Source organism: Pinus tabuliformis, chromosome 1_2 (genome assembly GCF_031772625.1).
Source record: "Pinus tabuliformis cultivar Carrire ecotype Pingquan chromosome 1_2, CPIR1, whole genome shotgun sequence".
Classification (NCBI taxonomy): domain Eukaryota; kingdom Viridiplantae; phylum Streptophyta; class Pinopsida; order Pinales; family Pinaceae; genus Pinus; species Pinus tabuliformis.
This window is the reverse complement of record NC_142298.1, coordinates 1,350,750,545-1,350,757,266: the sequence shown is the minus strand read 5'-3', so window position 1 is coordinate 1,350,757,266 and position 6,722 is coordinate 1,350,750,545. Positions and strand designations below refer to the sequence as shown.

At 36.4% G+C, this 6,722-nt stretch overlaps 1 pseudogene; it reads left to right on the top strand.

Annotated features, from left to right (window-relative positions):
* The first annotated feature begins 3,643 nt into the window (after window positions 1–3,643).
* Window positions 3,644–4,090, top strand: LOC149211238 (10 kDa chaperonin, mitochondrial pseudogene; annotated as a pseudogene).
* The last annotated feature ends 2,632 nt before the right edge of the window (window positions 4,091–6,722 follow it).

The following is a 6,722-nucleotide window of genomic DNA, read 5'->3' as shown; positions in this document are numbered from 1 at the left end:
TGGGACATAAAAACACTCTCTTTTAGATCTCCATTCAAGCAAGCAGTTTTTACATCCATTTGATGGACTTTCCAACTGTTCTGAGCTGCTAGTGCAAAGAGTGTCCGTATGGTAGCCCATTTTGCTGTGGGGGAAAAGTCTCCTCATAATCGACCCCTTCCTTCTGTGCAAAACCTTTTGCCACAAGCCTAGCTTTGTGCTTTTCAAGTGAACTATCAGCTTTAGACTTGTTCTTGTAGACCCACTTGCAGCGAATTGGTTTGGTTCCTAATGGAGGATCAACCAGCTTCCAAGTGTCGTTCTTTATGAGGGCATCATACTCCTTTTTCATTGATTCTTTCCATTCATCATACGAAGCAGCTTCTTTGAAGTAAGTTGGTTCAAAATCTGTAGACAAGTTCAATTCACAATCATAAGAAACATCCATATCAATAGGTGAATTAGAGTCATCTACATCACCTCCATTTTGCCGGTTTGAATTTCTAGTTCCTGCCTTTCCAACCTCATCAGGATGAACACTTTCAAGTGTCTTTGTCAGCCACTTTGGGGGACCTTTCTGAGATGGTTTAGGCTACTCCGTTGATTGAGTTAGGACTGAATCAAGATTGAGTCTCCCAATTCTATCAATTACATCACTTAAAGCAGCATCCGTTGTTGGAGTTTCTTGTGGGGGAGAGTGTTCTTTAGAAGAAGATTCCACATGTTGATCTAGTATAGGAATCCCCCCTTCAAGATGTGAAATCTGATTATCAAATTCTTGAAATGACTTTGCTTTTGCGAATCTATCCAAGTGATCAATTTGCCGCTCAACAACATTGTCGGTTTTGGATGATTCAAGAAAAATTACATCTCTAGATACAACAAACTTCTTATTTACTTCATCATAGAGGCGGTATGCTTTGGAGGTGTTTGAATATCCCAGAAAGATACACTTACGACTTCTAGCACCAAGTTTTTTTTTATGTACCTTTGGTATCAAGGCATAACAGGTAGAACCAAAGACCCTGAGATGCTTTACCGAAGGAACATGTCCATACCACATTTCATAAGGAGTCTTGTTTCTAATAGCATTAGATGGACATCTATTCTTTATATATGCGGAACATAGAATAGCATCAGCCCAAAACATTATCTTTACATTCTTGAAGAAGAGCATGGATCGTACCATATTTAAGATTTTCCTATTCATTCTTTCAGCTACATCATTCTGTTGGGGATTATAAGGAACAGTTGTTTTATGTTTGATCCCATGTTAGCAAAGATAGTTTTCAAATTCATTTGATGTGTATTCTTTTCCATTATCAATGTGAATAGACCCAATATGATATTGTGCATCATTTTCAATACATTTATGAAAATTCTTGAATGTTTGAAAAGCATCAAATTTGTTCTTCAATAAATAAACCCAACACATTCTGGTGTAGTCATCAATAAATGTCATGATATATTTATTTCCATTTGCAGAAGGAACAGGCATTGGACCACATAAATCTGAATGAATGAGTTCAAGTTTTCTATGTGCTCTTGAATGTGAATCATGAAAAGACTATTTGCTATGCTTTCCTAGAATGCAAGCATCACATTGCTTAAGTTTCCTAGGAATTGTAGGCAAACCAGCAACACCATTTTTCTTCAACAAGCGGAGACTGTCATAGTTCAAATTTCCAAATATAGCATGCCATAATAAACTTGATGGAAGTGTACCTTCTTCATGATGAGAATTGTATGAGAAATGTTGTGCATGAGCAGAGGTTCCTTGCAGTTTGAGAAGCCTTTCTTCTTCTATTCCCCTCATGATAAGTGAGTGGTCAGATGCTTTTCTTACCTCAAGCTTGCCATCAAACATATGAATGGAGTGTCCTTGCTAGCGAATGTGGACCAAGGAAGCAAGTTTCTCTTTAGCTATGGGAGATATAGAACATGATGCAAAAGAAAGTCTGGAAGACAAAGTATTTTAAGCCTGATTGTGCCAAGCCCTGATGGCTTGATTTTTGATTGGTCTGCAAATTATACTGCTCCATCAACATTGTCAATGAAATCTTCAAAAAAATATTTTCTATGAGTCATGTGGCAGGTTGCTCCTGAGTCAAGCAACCAATCATTTTTCCAAGAAGCAAGTGAAGCATTAAATAAATCTTCATTTACTCCAATGTTACATTGTGCCACAACATAGTGAACGGATTCAGGTGCTTTACCTTTGTCTATATCATTAGTTTTACCTTTCTGTTGGTTTCTTTTATGCTCAATTTTGTCCCATGGTAGCTTGCATGTGGAGGCATCATGTGATCCATTTCTTTTGCAGTGAACGTAGTGCAAATCTGCCTTTTCTCCTTCAGAATGTCTGCCCCCCCCCTACCTCTGAAATATCTTCCTCTTCCTCTTCGACCACCTCTTCCTCTTGTATAATCTTGAGCAGGATGCTTTTCTTTATGAGCAAGGCACACAGCCTCTTCAGAAGATTCAGGGGTTGTCTTCTTTCCAAAAGCTTTCTCTCTTTCAGCAACCTTTTTCACAAGAGAGTCAAAGGTTATATCTTTGAGATTTCCATTTGCTTGCAATGACTCAAGATAATTGGAGTAAGTAGGATAAAGTGCCTTGAGAAAAGTGATAAAAGGAATATCCAATTCAACCTTAGTGGATTTGATATCATGCATTATAGAATTTACTTCAGATGCAAGAGCAAGAGGATCATTATTTTGCAGTTCAAGAGTGAAGAATTTAATCATGAGTTGAACAACTTCAAGTGCAGAATGTGAGTCATAGAGTTCTTTCAGCTTTTGTAAGGCTTCAAAGGCAGTTGAATATGACGAAATATGGCGACTCACCTCTTCATTTACAGATGTTGCGATTAATGCATAAGCTTTGCTGTTCTTTTTTTCCCAAATGACGAGCTCTTTGTCTGAGGTAGGCTGTATTGGTTCATTGTCTCTGTCTCCAACACACACTCCTTTCCAAAACTCATTGAAAATGAGGGTGTGTTTTATCATCCATGACCATTCAGGATAGTTCTCCTTGCCAGTGAGAACTATTCCCACCATGGATATGATTGAATGCATATTGTAGCAAAAAAAACTTCTGCTGCAAAACTTTTATTCTTAATGGAAAAAAAATATAGTTCTGATATGATTGGACAACAAACTCAAATATCAATTTGTATTCATCTGGAATATTGCAGTATACTAAGTCCAAAAAATACCCTCAACAGCATAAAGCACTGCGTCCACCAAAAGGCCGAAGAACGTAGAACAGACGTATTTGGACTCTCAATTCCATTCATAATACTGTTCTCTTTCATATAAAACCAACGATGCCAATTTGTAATTATCAGATATTGTGTCACAACTCGATCATTAAACTTATTTTCAGATAGACAGAGATATCAATAAAGATCAATGGCCGGCGCACAAAAAAATAATGGTCGAATCCCAAAACCAGCCAAAACCCACAGATAAATTAATCTTATGCAAAACACATCACGTACCAACCAATCGAATAGCACACGTTAAATGAATGAGAGATTAAACTATAGGATACGTTTAGCCACAGCCACAAGCTGAACACTGGTGTCGGGATTCTTGTGATTGTGTTTTACATCTATTACAATTTTGTAACAGTCGCCTTATGCTCGCCAAGATCTATATTGATGGTGTGCACAGCATCGACGTTCCGTAGAACTCTCAGACGCCGAATGTTGTGCACTGCCTGTGTGATGGTGGAGGCAGAAGGATTTTGCAATTGCAGGGTCTCTATATAAAAGGCCTCTGGCTATAAGGGTTTCTTCCCTTACAGTATCAAACCAACGGAGAAGCTTATCCCCTTGCTTAACAGGGTTTTGATAGAGAAAGATGTTGCTCCGAGCAAGACCGCTGGCGGCATTTTGCTTCCGGAGAGCACTGGCAAGTTGAACTCAGGAAAGGTCATATCAGTTGGGCTTGGTTCTCGTAGCAAGGATGGAAACACTATTCCTGTTAGTGTCAAGGAGGGTGACCATGTTCTTCTTCCTGAATATGGTGGCACAGAAGTAAAACTTGCAGAAAAAGAGTACCACTTGTATCGAGAGGATGATATTCTTGGGATTTTGCAAGATTGACAACAGGAAAACCGTAGCGAGAATAACTGTGGAGAGGACGTTTTCTGAGCAAAAAAAACTGTGGATGGACAACGCTGGACAATATGAAGGGGGCGGCTATGTCAAGACAATGCTTCTTTTATGAAATGTTTATGGACAGGCAGGACAGCATGGACAACGTTGGACAGTATGGAGGGTGCAGCTACCATGTCAGGAGTAGCTTAATTATATGGAGGAGCAACTCAGCTATATGGAGAGCAGACTAGGAATTACAAGGGACATAAAGGCTAAAAAAGGAGCTGGCTCTGATACCATTGTCAGGCCAGGTAGTAACTCCATTAAGAAAAAATGATTCGACTGTTTTATTCCATCAGGTAGGCCTTCACTATATACATGAGGGAGAGACTGTTCAGTTCGTCTCCCGATGACTGTTCATATTTCCTATTTATTTATTTACATAAATTCACCCAATCACAAGGATTAGGTGTCAACAGTGTTTCACATCTTAATTAATATAATTAGGGAGAGACATTTGATAGAAGAATGATTGTTATTAATGTCTTAATTATTGAAGCTAATATAATTAAAAATTCAATATTTCATGTTTCAGTGATATTATCCACTATTTAAATAATAGTTATTTTAAATATTAAGTAGGTAATAAATTAATTATTTATTGTGTTTTTCATTTAATTAAATATAATTAGTAAGAGACAAATGATAGGAGAAGGGTGGGTATTCACATCTTAATTATTGAAGCTAATATAATTAGCAATTCAATATTTCATGTTTTAGGTGACACTGATCACTATCTAAATAATAGTTACCTTAAATATTAAGTTTGAAATAAATTTTGGATTTCAAGTTTCTATGGTTAGTTTATGTTGAGCTAAATTTAGGACGATCCACAATAGTAATCATATTTTGTTTCGAATCCAAAGGGGATCCACCATCAAGACCTATATATATAATTTTAATATTGATCATTTTTACAATATCATTATAATAATTTATATATTAATGTTTTTATTAATTATGTTATAATTAAAATGTGTTTTTTAATTTACTTACATTAACGTCCAAGTCCACTATCTATCTCTCATCATAATTAATGAGAGACATTTGATAAGAGAAGGGTCATTATTCACGTCTTAATTATTGAATCTAATATATTAACAATTCAATAATTCATGTTTTAGGTGACACTATCCACTATTTAAATAATAGTTCTCTTAAATATTAAGTATGTAATAAATTAATTATTATTGAATTTAGGCTTCTGTGATCCATATCATGTTTATTGAGAAGGTTTTCAGCGATAATCACATCAAAATTTATTTGTCCACAAGTGTGGTTCATCGTAAGGACAAGATGAAGAACCAGATCATGGCAACAAGTTAAATAGGGAGACCGATCATTCAAGGGCTAGAAAGAAACAACTACTATTGACCAAGGAAACGGCTACAAAGGACTGGGCAACAACTACATTTGATTGGACCAAGAAATAGGGAAAGGAATATTAATTAGTTAATTAATAATTAATTAGTTTGTTTGTTTGTTAAATCTATTTATTATTATTTTTATTTGTAACTAAATTAATTATTGCTTTATTTTGTTTTTCATTTAATTAAATATAATTAGTGAGACATTTGATGAGAGAAGGGGTGTTATTCACATCTTAATTAATTTAATTAGTCAAAGACATTTGATAGAGAATGATAGGAGAAAGGTTGCTATTCACATCTTAATTATTGAAGGTAATAAAATTAACAATTCAATATTTCATGTTTTAGGTGAGCCTATCCACTATCTAAATAATAGTTATCTTAAATATTTTCTTTTGCTCAAGTAAGAGTAGGTCCTTCTATTCAACTATATAAAAATAGTTACATAATATACATGACAACCCAAGGCTCTGTGGCCCACATAATAGGCGAGCCCCACAACACCTTAGCTACCAAGCCAAAGTCTCACAAACCGGGCCAAGGTCCCATAAAACATTACAAACCTCCGTCAACCGTGTGATCTGTCTCTGAAGATCTAACAGTCGAGAGGCTATTTTGGGAATCCTTCATGCTCACCCTTTATCCTTCTAATCGGACCCGAAAAGACGCCTGAACCAACTCTATAACCATTTCGGGTCCGCTTGGGGAGATAACCCACGGACATTTTAACTGCCCGAAATCCACGTGATGCGTGTGATCCCAACAGGAATGTGCAACTAGCACGGAACTTAATTATTATTACAGACCCGAAGCCTTATAAAGACATCGTCTAAACAAATTTCAGGTCCATATGGGTTGTTAACCATCTCGCTATTTGCCACATGAAATACATATGATTACTTTGATTTCGCCAACCTGAAAACATTTTAACTAAGTCCACACAACCACTAGTTAAAAGGTCATAGTTAATGTAATTTGGGTCAATGCGAAGAATTGTCCTATATAAGTTTTCCCGCGCAAGTACCATAGGTTTATATAGTTCCGGGTACATTTTCCCGCCCGAAAACCAAAGGCGTACTTTAGTAGTGTAGAATTTAGGAGTTTCAGGTATATCCCACTCGCATTTTACCAAAAGTTGCTTCCTCCTCTAGACCAAAATTCCTATGTTTCCGTCATTCTTCATCCTATTTATTACCTCTGCTCTAATG